Source organism: Apteryx mantelli, chromosome 17 (genome assembly GCF_036417845.1).
Source record: "Apteryx mantelli isolate bAptMan1 chromosome 17, bAptMan1.hap1, whole genome shotgun sequence".
Classification (NCBI taxonomy): domain Eukaryota; kingdom Metazoa; phylum Chordata; class Aves; order Apterygiformes; family Apterygidae; genus Apteryx; species Apteryx mantelli.
This window is the reverse complement of record NC_089994.1, coordinates 16,096,831-16,110,468: the sequence shown is the minus strand read 5'-3', so window position 1 is coordinate 16,110,468 and position 13,638 is coordinate 16,096,831. Positions and strand designations below refer to the sequence as shown.

General features: G+C 49.1%; 1 protein-coding gene across 3 annotated transcripts in view; it reads right to left on the bottom strand.

Annotated features, from left to right (window-relative positions):
- Positions 1 to 13,638, bottom strand: part of PITPNM2 (phosphatidylinositol transfer protein membrane associated 2) — a 136,464-nt gene that overhangs the window by 78,836 nt on the left and 43,990 nt on the right. The gene's annotated exons all lie outside the window — the stretch shown is intronic.

Here is a 13,638-nt window from a genome sequence, read left to right as displayed (position 1 = left end):
TAATGACAGAGAACAAATACTGGTGCTAACGCTGCCTCTAACAGTGCGGTGACTCACTCCGGAGCCGCGCTGGCCGGCGGGGCGGCATGCCGGGGCTGTGCCCAGTCCCGCAGCGCTGCCGTCACCCGGCCCACAGCCCCTGCGCAGTGCTAAAGGCCAAGAGCCCACGGTGCCGCCCCGGGAAAACCCTGCGGACCCCCCTCGGCTGGTTGCTCGCAACCTCCGTCTCCCCAGGACGGACGGGATTTTAGCTCCGGGAAGAGAGTGTCCGCTCACCTCGTGCCAGCCCTAATCCCTTGCACCGGTGCCGTAACGCCGAGGGTCAAAGTGCGTTAAAGTGCACGTGCTAATTGTATTTCACACCCTCTGCAGAGACAGGCTGCATGAAATTAGGAAACAGAAGCAGGAAAAAAACAACACACAGGGCATACTACGATCACTTAAAATATAGCCAGAGCTGGAAACTGAATCCAGGACTCGGGAGAGGGAAAGGCACCGGGATGAACCCACCAGCCCACGTTCACCTCCTAAAGCATGAAGAGGGGGAGGCGAAGGTGCGACGCAGACACTATTCCCCCCTCCAGACAATCCAAACCTCATGTTTTTATAGGGTGGAGTTAAACTAGAATCTGCCTGAGACCTCAGCATTGCCAGCACAATCCCCAAACTCCCATAAAATCTCAGTGCATTAGTTTAGCCAGAAGCTTGGAAAAACCGCTATTGATTGGTGCCATTTTTGTGAAAACAACCATGGTTTCATGGTAAAGAAACAGAGGTTTTATAGGCGCAGTGCAGGAGGCAAACTGAGCATGTACTTTGCAGTTAGACACAAACTGGAGAAACAAAAAACATAGGATGCACTGCCACAGGGTATTGGAAGGCAAAGTAAGAGTCAAATTATATCTATACCTTTGATGCAAGCAGACCCTAGAGATGGGATTTAAAAAGCCTCCACAACAAATACCTGCAAAGCATTTATAGCACTCATTAAAAAACAAAAACATGAATGTAATTCGCTTGTACCTCCTTGCTAGTTAGTTCCTTTTTTTTTAAATCGCCTCTTCAATTCCATTTCTGAAGGTACCAACCACTTTCTCGGCCGCCCTGGTATCTCTTCGCTGCCACAGCCATCCATCTTCCCATCTCCCACAACCCAGAGACCTTCACGAAGCTCAAGGCAGAGGACACCTGCAGTCAAGTCAATCATAATAAAACACCCAGGTGCGCAGACAGATTTGGACGCGAGGCGGCTGATTACACTGTCGCGCCCAGGCGGGAAGCCAGCTGCACCGCCGGGTTCAAAAAGGCTCGTACAGAAGTTAAATACACAGACTACAGCGTGTTTCCGCACAATACTTGCGGACCCTTCTCTAGATTAAACTCGGGGCCTGCTCTACAGCCTCGCATTCGGTTCATTTTCTTGCCACGCAATTCAATTATTTGCATCGTTTTGCAAGCAATCAAAGTAGCTGTAAAACAAAATGCGATACAAGCAGAAAAGAGCAGAGCACTCTCTAAAGAGACATTGGCACCGCCGGCCAGGCCGGACACCTTCAGACCGAACCTGCCTCGGGTCACGTCACGGCGGCCGGGCACCCCAGGCCAGCGCCTGGCTGCTGCACTGCCGAGCCGCCAGCAGGCTCTCCTCGAGTACTCCAAAGGGGAAGGACGGGGGAAAGGGAAAACTAGGGATTCACCTTGAGCCAGGGACACGGAGCACCGCCGGAGAAGAAGGCAGGTCCCAAGGGAGGTTCTGGCAAGAAGAGAGGAAATAACGCCGTTCGACCGAGTCGCCCAAGGCCAGGACGCGCGCGCGGAGCAGAGTGGCTGCTCTGAACGTCCAACATCAATAAGACTCGGCTGGTGCCGAGTGCTCCCGCAAGGACCTCGCTGCGCTCGATGCCTGCATAAAGCTTTGCCATGGCCTCCGGAGCTGGGGCAGGTATCATTAGCCCTCATTTGTGGGGAAAACTGAGGTACAGAGAGAAAAGCGATCTGGGCCAACACCCAGAACAGAGCTAACAACGGCGCTGGCTCAGGACCTTCTGCCTCCCTTCTTCAGCTTTGGCCACGAGACCATTTTTTAAACAGAGCGAGTGGGGAAGCTCCGGGAAATCAAGTTGCACTGATAACTGGAATAATTAACACAGCAGTGCCCATATATCACTTACCAATAATGCAGAAATACAGGCAGCTGTGGGCTAAAAACGCAAAAGAAATTTCATTGCCTCTTACCTACTGCCTTTGTATCCAGCAGTGATTTCTGTGGAAAATAAAGTAATTCCTGAAAGTACCACAGTTAATTGTGATACCCCAGCTCTCCCCGCAGGCATGGCCACCAGCTCCAGCAAAGCTCCTGAAAGCTTCAAGAGCTTCTCTTTGAAAATCTCCTACAGAAAAGCACAATCCCTGAGCTCATACCATGATAATATCAGGTGGAATTAAGTTGTGTTCAGAGCACAACGCTGGCGTTATTATCTTGGGAATCAAAGAACGGTCTAACTTCCAGCTGTCAAATCCACAGGACAAAACTCGGGAGCAATTTCTACCTCATGCTTTAGCCTTTTATTCTGATTATTTAGCTCTTGAATTCCTTTCCACAGCATCTCCCCATTCCCATTTGTTTCCAAAATCCAAGCTCTAACTTTATTAAGACTAGAGGAAAAAAAGCCTCGTTGCAGCCTGACCCTGCCGAGGAGGCAAAGCGCAGAGCAGCCGGTGTCAAGTCGGACCAGTCCAGCTTTTGGAGACTCCGCAGGCCTCGAGCATGGCACAACAGCACCGCGCACGTCCGCCCTGCCCGTAGAAGCGGCGAGAGCCCTTCCCCGCCAACGCCGTCCCCCGCGGGGCAGGCGCGCTCGTGGGGCTGCCTTATCCGACTTCCGCAGCTTCCTGTCCTCACCTGCTTTACGACTCTCTCCCGGGTCTCGCCCGTCGTTTTATGCCTTGGGAATGTCTCTGTTCTTGCTATCGCGGCTCCGTGTGTCAGCGCATCAGACAGCGGGAGCGTGGCATGACCTCTGCGAGAGCCACACGCCCTTCATCAAAGGGCGGTGCAGCTGTATTTATATCCGACATAAATCTGCTTTGTAAACAGGGACCTGGTTCAGGATCGGGACTTTCTTAGACTGCAGCATTAAGATTGCACGTGTATGCTGGCCCCAACGGGCAGATGGTCCTAGAGCCACCTGGCCACCAGCGGAGACGCCGCTTACGTGCAGAAGTGATCTGTCTACTGCAGCTCTTCCAGCTCCCTTCCATCATTGCTCACCCTCCTCACCACTGCCAGCTCACGGGATCTGAAAACCTCTAAAAGACACATGGAAGTTCAAAATCACCAGAAGTTGGAAGTTTTGGCACATCCAAAAGCTTTAACAGCACCTCCCAGGTAGAGGAGCCGAAGATCTTGGACATCTCAACTTTGATCACAACATGGCACAAAGAGAGGAGGAAAGACATGAGAGGACAAGTATTCCCAGGGATAAGAGTTATCTACATTTTACAGACAGGTAACACAAGTGTCTGAGGGACGCAAGTTCTCTGTGTATTTTGGACAAAGCTATCCAAACGCTTGCACACAGTCGCATCGGAAATCAGTAGCAGAACTGAAAGCAATACACAAGTTCTTGCTCCAGGCACCAGACCCAGTTTTCTCATTTCTATTTTTCTATTTGCTGCCAATTGAGAACACCATGACAAACAAAGTCAGCCCATTAAACCTGTTCTTAGAAGTCTTAAGCTCTTATATATGAAGTTGGTATTATCAACAGGCTCCATAAATCACAGCTAAAGTACATAAAGGAAGCAATCAAGACATAACTCCAATTAAATCTGAATCAAGTCACTACAGTCACAGAAGTGTTTTCCAAAATGGTAATTAATTTTTAAGAGAATGGATTAAAGGGGTTCTCAATTAATAGAATACTTTTAGGAGACAAACTAGAGAGGATTGTCCACTTTATTAATACAGTAATTTAACAGCTATTCAGCAACTAATAACTCCTCATTAAAAGTCAACCCTCCTCCCTTTTCAGCAGACTAGATACACATTTGTCAAGCACAATACAGCTTCATTAGCCTAAAAGTTCAATTTCTGTTTTCCCTCAGACTTGCTCTTATTTTTGCTATATCAGTAAGCTAAAATCTTGAATTTCAGCAAAGTCAAAACTTCAGAAATCAGTAACGCAAACACTGAGTTGGCCTTTTAAGAGTTCTGGATGGTATTTTGAATATCTCATCCCCAGTAACAGTCAACTGGTGCAAGAGTCAGTGGGAAACCCCCGGGTCTGCCCACACTACACTGCCCAAACGCATCAGGCAAAGGTTCCTCCACAAACTGGGCGTCATCTGGAAGAGCACACCAGTGCTGCCTTTTCCTGACACCCTTTCCACCAAAGGACTACCCCATAGCTCCCCGTAGCCCAAGCTGCCTGGAACTGGAGGTACAGTTGAGAAGCGGACATACAGCGATTTCTACACTCACCATAGGGTTCAGCTCCCACTACAACCTTGCCTTTTCAGATTAAATATGGTCTTCACACATATAACACACTGAGAAGCATTGCTCCGAGTGGTGGTCTTAGACAGCAAAGACACATTCAACCTGTCCCAGTGGTGCACAAGCCTCAGAGCGGGCCCTGCTGCCTGTGAGATAAGTGCCATGTGCCAGAGCTAAAGCAGGACAGCAGTGACAGGTCCATGGGTCGGGCACCACACGGACAGCAGAGCACTGGCAACACCATCCTCAATGCTTTTAAAGAGATGTATACCCAGCTGTGTCATGAAAACCGACAGCAGATACATTAGGAGAGAAAAGCTCCTGTCAGGGCAACCCCCTAAAAATCATGAAAGCAAGAAAGCTTCAGTATATATATTTTTTTCTTGTAGCGAATTCCACCCAGGAGCCCTTGACAAGCTCCCTCTGCAAGGCCCGGTGGGTGCTCCCAGGCACAGCCACGGGGCTCACAGCACAGGAGAGGAGATTTTCCCTCGGCAATGCCGAGCTAGACCCAGCTCTTTGGGGTCACAGCTAGATGTACCCACAAGACACTCTGACTTTCTGCTTTGCAGGGATAACCGCCATCAAGAAGAAGCTACTGGAATTTAAGCACAGGGACAGCAAAGCGTTCCCAGGCCTTCTATGGCTGTGTCACACTGCTGGGCTCAGCATCACCGGGTGCTTTGAGAAACTGTGATTGGTTTGGTTTTGTTTTTTTTTCCCCTCCATATCCCATGTAGAAAAGAAAACACTGTGGTGTCATCAAGCACTTAATGCCCCAGGCCAGCGTTCACTGCAGGGATGCTGCCTCTCTAAGGAGGCTGCGTGCGTGGACCTAACCACTGGGTTCAGCAGCTACAGCAGCAGCCACCAACCCTCCAGTGAGAGGACAACCCCACACGAGCACAAGCCAGCAGCACACCCGAGCATGGTGTCCGCCCTCTCTAATGAGACCCAAGACCTCGACTCTGTAAGGAAACCATGCAGACCATGAAGGAATCCATCTGCATGGACTGTGCTGCAGGATCAGAGCTCTAGGAAGCCTGTTTAAAGGATAACAGAAACTGAAAGAGGTTACAACTAAGGCTAATACCACCCGAAAGCTAAAGCAAACAAAAACATTCCAGGCAGTCGGCCTTATCGGCAAAGACTGTCCAAGTGTGGTTAAGCACACAACAGCCACATGCGCAGGCTTTAATAGAGGGGACACCTTTAGCCCAGATCCTGGTGTTGCAATTTTAAGGAACAAAACCAGACATCAGCAGAAGGGAAAGTTCAGGATATATATGGCATCGGTTTCCAAGAGAATATTTCTCATGTCACTTGAGACCAAGTTTTTAGCCAAGTTGGCAGAAAACAGACATGCTGCAAAGCTGCCCTAAAAATACCAGTCTTGCTAATTACAAGAAAGAAAAGCAAAGCGTAAGCAACGGCAGCACGAACAATGCATGCTTTTAGTGACACCCCATTAATGTTTTTTAAACATACACCATTTCTAAAATAGTCGCAGTTGCTCAGCTGTGCCATAGATGTTTTTAATTTTGCCATGCAATCAAGATGCAAGCCAAGCTCATCCCAGACTGATGACTTATGGCTTCATCTGCGGGATTTACTAATGTTTGTCCTCCTCCAGCTCTCTTCAGCATGGCACTATGAAGTTTTCAAATTCTGGAAGTCAACTGCTTGTAACACCAACATTTCTTACAGGCACATTCATAATCCACCCAGCTGCAAGCAGGGCACCAAGCCAGGGTGGGATGAAAAAGAAATACTAGCGGGAGATTAGGAAAAAAGAGAGAGAAAAAAAAAATTGTCATTGCGCATCAGCCCCAGGGTCCATCTCCTGCGGCTCTGTCTGACCGCAGCTAGTGCCAGATGCTCCAAAGGATGCCCCAGACTCACCCAAACGGGTAGTTACATCCTATCTGCCCATTCAGGGAGCTTCTCCCAAAGCCCAGGCAGCTAAGGGCAGGCTTACGTCTCAACATAATATGTGATAAAAAGCTCTGTACCCTACCAGGAAGAGGAACGCTGGCTGAGGGATAACAAGGCATATGAGAGCTAGAAGGGAAGGGAATTAGAGCATCGTTATCCACATAAGCGCAGGACTGCAGACCCGAGGCCAGACCTTCGCCTCGCACAGACCGGCAGCTCTGCTGGAACCCACGCCGGGCATGAAGTTGGCTGCCGTCCCGACCTCTGCTGGAGGCAATTCCTTGCAAAACCAAAGCAGAGAGGAAAAGGTGGCCAGGAAGGGCAGAGAAGGGTAATTTGAAATTATGCTTTCTGGAAAGCATGAGGTCAACATAAAATAAGCGGTCCTGACCACGTCGCCGGCTGGTTTGCCACAGAAGACAAGCACTCCGTACTACAGCCTGGCTGCACGGCTGCCGTCTGCCATTCACTCGCCTTCCCTTTTTAGTGTAATTATAGAGGCAAAGGCCAGAGGAGAGAAGCCATCAGGAAGAATTCAACTGGCATCAAGGATTACGCAGTCCAAGACCTCATCCTCTTGCCTCTCCCACCAAAATACAAGCTGTTGCCAAGAACCACCTACCCTCCTTTCTCAGTCCAGCTCCATTCAACTTTAGTATTTTTAATAAAGTTGATAACGATCAAAAACCTCCAAAAGCTAGTAAAAAGCTTAACAGCTTAGCCCTGGGCTAGCGGGGGAGGACAGAGGACTGGGTACAGCTGCCCACGAGGGGAGGCCGTGCCAGCGGCGCAGCACGGGGCAGCAGGAGCCGCGCCAGACGCCAGCGCAGACCCACCACCGGTAACCGCAGGGCTCGCACGAGTCAACAGCAGTAAAAAAAAATATATATAGTGTTGCCACTAAAATCAGTCAGGGTGACTCACAACAGCCTCGCTGGGGAGCTTCATTGTTACCCAGTCACTTTTCACCCAGAACATTCAAAAATACTTTGACTGACAACACTGACAGTGGAGCATAAGAGTCATAATTAACTACAGCACGAGAAAATTTCCAAGCTCCAAACTAACCAGAATTGCTACTCCAAAAATGAATGAGAACTAAGTTACGCAGTTGATCCCAACCGGTCACTGAAATCGGGAGAGAAAACCAGAGCTAAGGGGAGTGCCACCGCTTTCTGCAAATTCACCAGCAAGACCCGGGTAGCCCAGCCGGCAGGGAGAGCGGGAGCAAGCCTTGCTCAGAGGGCTGCTTTGGTGATGTTTGCTGCTAAATACAACGTTGCAAGTCCTGCTATTTACAAAATAAATAAATTAACCGTATCCAAACCTAATCACTGCTTTCTCAAACACAGGTTAAGGCATTTTTTTCTAGCAGGGCTGAAAAGGGAAAAGGACGATGGCAAGCTTTGGAAGTGACTTGCCAGCCTACCAACGGCTTACGCTTTGGAAAGTTTTCTGCCTTCCATTTTACACAACTGAAAATAGCTGCTTTAAAACTAAACCCTCTTACAGGGAGCGAAAGCACCACTAAGAAGCTGATGTGAAACCCGCTTCACTGACTTTCGCTCTTGGATGACAGAGAAAGGCAGAAAGCAAGAGCATGCAAAAAGGGACCAGCACATGGGATTTTCTTTAATCCAGTCTGTCGTTCACATTAGGTTCACAGTGCGAGAGGTGACAGCGAAGGGCAAAGCGCCTTGGTGGCAGAGACAAGCTGACAACAGGCAGCTGTGGCCAGCAGCACAGAAGGGCCGATACCCAAAGCCCATCCTAAAATACCTTTTCTGAGCAACCTTTGCTAGCTGGAGTTCGCAAGTCCGCCACCCTCCTCTCCCCCCCTTTTTGGCTCTATTTCACCAATTTCCTTTGAAGCACCTGGTAAGCATCTCTGGACCTCCCTGGACCACCCTGCTGGACCTCTGGCCGCCCGGCCCGGCCGTGTTCAGTTTGTCCCAGAGGCTCTGGGCAAAGGTGAGCACTACCCGACAGACTGGCACAGTCCCGCTCACAGGTTTGGCTCGCAGTAGTAGCAACGGTCAGCGGTTTGCATTAAAAGGGCAGCATAGAAGAGCAAGACTTGTTAAGCTAATAGTCAAATTTAGGACGAGCACTACTGCTTCTCAAAGCACCAAAGTTGGCTACGGTCTTTATTTAGGACCAAAGGCCAGTAGCTTCCCCCTGAACAAAGGACAACATGGAAACTATTCTCCTTGTGGAGTTTATTTTGAGCTGAAAGTATTTTCCAGTTTCAGGCTGACAGACAGGATAACTACATTGTGTTACGGGATAAGGATTGAATTTTCAAGGCCTGACACAGGAACATAGAGAAAGCTAGACTTTCCTCTCCATATTATTTGCTCCCACAACAATTTTTAGATTTCAACACAAGGTCATGTGCTCCATTAGCACAAAAGGACCCAAGTAAACAGGCCACAGCTTCTATCCTATCTACCATCCCAGGCATAACGGAGATGATCAGATTAACCAAGCAGTTATGATTTGACTGTACCTGAAGGAGAAGGAAGGAATTTTCTGCTGCTCCTCTCCCTGGCAATCAGGCCCGAGGTATTCCAGAGAACAGAACAGTACCAGCCTCCCAAACACTTCCCAGCGCTGAACTCCTCTGGGACTCAAGGCCAAATTCCTTCAGCCTCTCTGAAGCCCTGATTTAGACCGTCACATTTACTGCAGAAAATGTCTTGCTAAAATGACATGGTAAAGCGTGCATTAATACCTCTGGTTTTACCCGCTTCTCCTGTGATATGTATTCTTGCAAACAGCTACAGAAACCCTCCTGGGAGAGATTCTTCCACTCTCTTCACCCAGACCAACATGCTCTGATACAGCATAAGGTCAGATCATAAGGGCAGAAAGAAGGATGATTTTCTGTATTCCTCTAGCACCTTCCACCCCAAGAGGCCCAACACCTCATGTTTCAGAAATGCTGCCAGACCAAGGGCAACAGGAGCATCCAGGAAGACGACTAATGAGCGCAAGGAGCAGATTAGAGTTAGTTTCAAGGGTCTCGCCCTGAAGAACACAGTAAGCCACAAAGCACAGTATTTGCACAAAGGGAAATCCCACCCGGGCCTCCTGTTTATGGTTTGAGGTGCCCTAGGACCAATGCTTAATTTAACGCTTAAAGTTGCACTGAAAGTGAAAGGGGTTGATTAACTAAATGCCTATATACTCTTAAAGTCCTTACGCTTAAGTACACTATTACAGTATCTGCTGCCTGCAGTCAGCAGCTCTTTGCAAGCAGCTCTCTAAGGCAGTAGGTCAGACGAGCACGCACAAAGCCGTGGCAGCAGCAAGGGCAGCCCACTTACAGCTCTTCAGCTGTTAAGGTGATTGACAGTACTTCCAGATTAAAAGCCCTGTTCAACACCCAAAACAATCAGCCAGAGGATACCAAGCACTTTTTTTTTGAGAATGGCAAGTTGATGGTTGGCAGGAACGCCAGGTGATATGTTTTTCCCCTGTACGATTTGTTGACATCACCAATCCTACATGCAGCACTAAAATCTCTCTGCTGCCCAGTCTGGCATTTTCAATGTCAAGAAATGCTGCAGAAGAGAGCACTTTGTCTTGAACTAAGGAGAGCTGAATGAAGCGTCAGCAGTTTTTATTTTAAACGCATTTAGCTTTGTGCACAGGGCTAAGAATGCTCTCAGCTCCCTTAGGTGTTTTAGTGCACACCCGTTCTTCTGCAAAAGGTGGCGGAGACAGGCCTTTCATTTGATAGAAGTGTCCTTCCAGGCATGGGACACAGGAGTCCCTCTCCCCAGCAGTCCTGTCCCTGGTACCATTACCAGCGTACCCCACGCACCCGGACTGCTGGCCACGTGCTTCACCCCAAAACCTGCCTGGCAGCGTGAGCTTCTGGTGCATTTTGCCTTTATCTTCTCACCTTGCAGGGATGGAGAGGGCATCTGCTGGGGCTGCGATTTCTGTAACGGGCACTCCTAGTTACTGTGGCTTTAGACACTACAAATGTTAATGTCATTCCCCCTCTCCCTTCCTGAAGGGTGATTCAGGCACAAAATTAGCACAAGCTAAGCAATATAGAGGGTGACTGTGCTGCAGTCGTGAGGGTTACTACACACCACCCAAGCCCGTGACATTTCCATAGAAACCAGAGTGGGAAAGAGAAGAGCCTCAAAAAGCTGACAAGATAAAAAAACCACATGGTGAAATAAGCAATTCTGGAGGGAAAAAGTAGACACGTGCAAGATCCTCTCCAGTTCTCCAGCGGATCAGGCATTCAGAGGCAACAGCGGTGCCAAACTGAGGTCAGCAAAGCTTTACAGGACCCACCCGGCTACGCCACCTCCACCCCGACGCAAACCCTGACCAGCCAGAACACTCAGCGGAAAAGCACAGTGTGGTGGCAGCAGAAAGGACAATTCTGCTCTTTATAAAACATCAGATCAAAGTTCAAGGAGTTCTGGGTTTGGAAGTCTTGGCTATTAAGAGCTATGACATGTTTTCTTCAGCACATCATTAATTTTGTCCAGGTTTCAGTCCCTCGGGCCGTCTGATGGGAATAGCTGTACTTATCCAGCAGGGACATTTCAGAGGACAAACTTGCATTACAAGCAACTTGCTTCCCTGTTACTTCCAGGGGTGTTCTTGCTGTTAATGCATCATTAAATATAAAGGACCTTTCTTAACTTTTTCTTAGGTCAGGCAAAGCCTTCCAGAACATACGTTTTCTTCATTAGCAGGCTCAGTTAAGGAAACAAATACTGGAATGTGCAAGAGAAACAATTGATTCTTTCGGTCAAACACCACCTCTCCAGCAAGGGGGAGAAAACAACCCACAATAAAAGCAACAGCAAACGTTTTCAGTTGCAAGTTAGCAAGCCAGCAGAATGGAGTTCAAATATGTTCCCTTATCCACTCGCCTATTCCAGAGAAGTGACTTTGTGCAACATAAAAAAAAAAAAAAAAAAAAAGGTCAAAAACGCTAAGCCATAGCTTTTAAATAATTCAGGATGCTCTGCTCTTTTTCTGGAAAACTAGGCACATTCCAGCGCTTGGCAAGAAGCAAGCCAGCTCTTGCAGGGGAGATGCGAACCCGCACGCAAGGAGGCTGCTTGCAACAAACTGAATCGTTCCGTGAGACGCCTGATGTGCCTCCAAACCTTCTCCAGATAGAGCAGTAACATCCAGAACTTGCCTGGTGCTAAACTCAACTGACTCCACACTGCAGCACCTTTCTCCAAAAGCCAGAATTCAAATCCAAGCCAAACTCTGCAAGGTTTGCAAGCAAATCTGGCCGTAACGGTTGTTCAAAAGGTTAGTGGTGTTTCGTTCGGGCTCGTTGGCAGCTCAGCCAGCCACACGCATTTAGTGCCGCTGTACACAAACTCCCTCCGCGAACGCCTTCACGCAATTAAAAACCCAACTTGCTTACCGCGACCCACGGCGGAGCAGCCTGCAGTCCCCGAAGCCCAGCTGCTGCGCTCAAGCGGCCCGGCTCGAATTAACCCTGCTCGCCCCCGTGCGCGCCCCCGAGACCGCGCGGCTTCCCCGCCGTTCTGCGGCTCGTGCCAGCCGTCGAAGGGGGAACCGCGCGGGCGAGGGCGCGACGCGAGCATCCTGCTCGCCGGTTACGGGTGGGATGCTACGAGCCGACTGCCCGTGTTTTCTCCTTGGGTAAGCCAGAGCTTCACCACTAACATCTTTCATAGACAGCACATGACTTGCTGCTTAGGAAAACAAAACAAAAACCAAAAAACAGTGCTTTCTGGGTCTTGAAAGATACCTTAATCTGACAGACTTTTTTTTTTTCCTGGAATTAGTTTCTAAATATATACTCTACCCACCACTTCATCAAAAGCAGAGCTAAAGACACTAACAAGTCAATACATTAAATGGTTTATCTTGTTAGAGGTCTTACAGCTACTTAATAATGAGTTCTGGTAACTGCTGCCTGTATATGTTTATTATTGTAAGAGAGCCCTTAAAAAAAGATCTGTGTAATAGCATAACCTTTCCTTTCAGCTGTATACAAATTCCATGTGCCAGTCAATAACATCATTGGCAAGAAACTTTAAAAAAAGAGCAGCAAAAGCTATAAAATACAGTAAATAATTACATTGAGAACAGTTTTACTGCCACCATATTAAAAAAAAAAAATCCTATTAAAAATGCACACATGGAAAACATGAAGACATACACCAAAAAAAAGGAGATCTGGACAGGAGATAGAGCAAATATGTTGTGTTCTCTGACAAGCAGGATAATAAAAGCCGAATGGTAGACTAGAACCTGACCTTTAAGGGTCAGTCACATTTTCCATGCACTGTTAAATATCACTTGCAAAGGCGGGGGGGGGGGAGGAGGGGAAATCAATTCATAAAAGAAAAAAACAAAACAAAAAACTGTCAGTGTTTACATGAAGCAACCAGTGAGAAAGGAGCATTTTGCAATCAGAGCAAATGTCGCATTACTTAACCGCACAACCAGAAAGTTTAGCGCCGCGCTGCCAATGTTCTGGCATTTAAAGGTTCTGCGCTTCGCCCGCGGTCGGAGCGGTGGCGAAGAGGGACGGGCACTGCCACGGCGGCAGGGCGCAGCTCGGGGAGCACCCAGCGAGCACGAGCTTCCTCTTGCCGGTGAGAACGAAGCTACAAGCACGAACCCAACCCGGACCGCGAGCCTGCCGCCTGGCGAACAAGCCGCTTGCCCCTTGGCTTTATTTACCCTCCTGCAGGAAAAGCCACCGAAGGATGCTGGCCTGGGGCGGCCGGCACGCTGCGGAGCCCCCCGCGGCGGGAAAGCCCGCTGCTGCTAAGAGCTGCTTCCTCTTGCGATTCCACCTTAAACCAGCACAAGCCTGAAATTTAGACAAACTTACTACCCCCCTGTGATGATGTGTGCGGGGGAGGGGGGGGGGGAGAAAACAAAACAAAAAGCTCCTTATTCTCAGGCATCTTTCCGCGCCGGCCTCTCCATGCTCACGCACGGCAGAGCTTTCCCTCGCCCGCCGGCTCCGGACCAAGGCTCCTTTCCGCCAGGCGCCCGGGAAGATGAGGGGGAAGGAGCTGAGAGAGGCCTGGGTAGAAGCAGGAATACTCAGGATGCCAGAAACCAAGTTGAACCAGACGATGAGGGGCTTAGGAGCCCACCTGCCCCTCGGCATCGCTAACAAAACGGTTCTGCTCCAGAGCTGCTCTTCAGCGAGCGAACTCAGCACC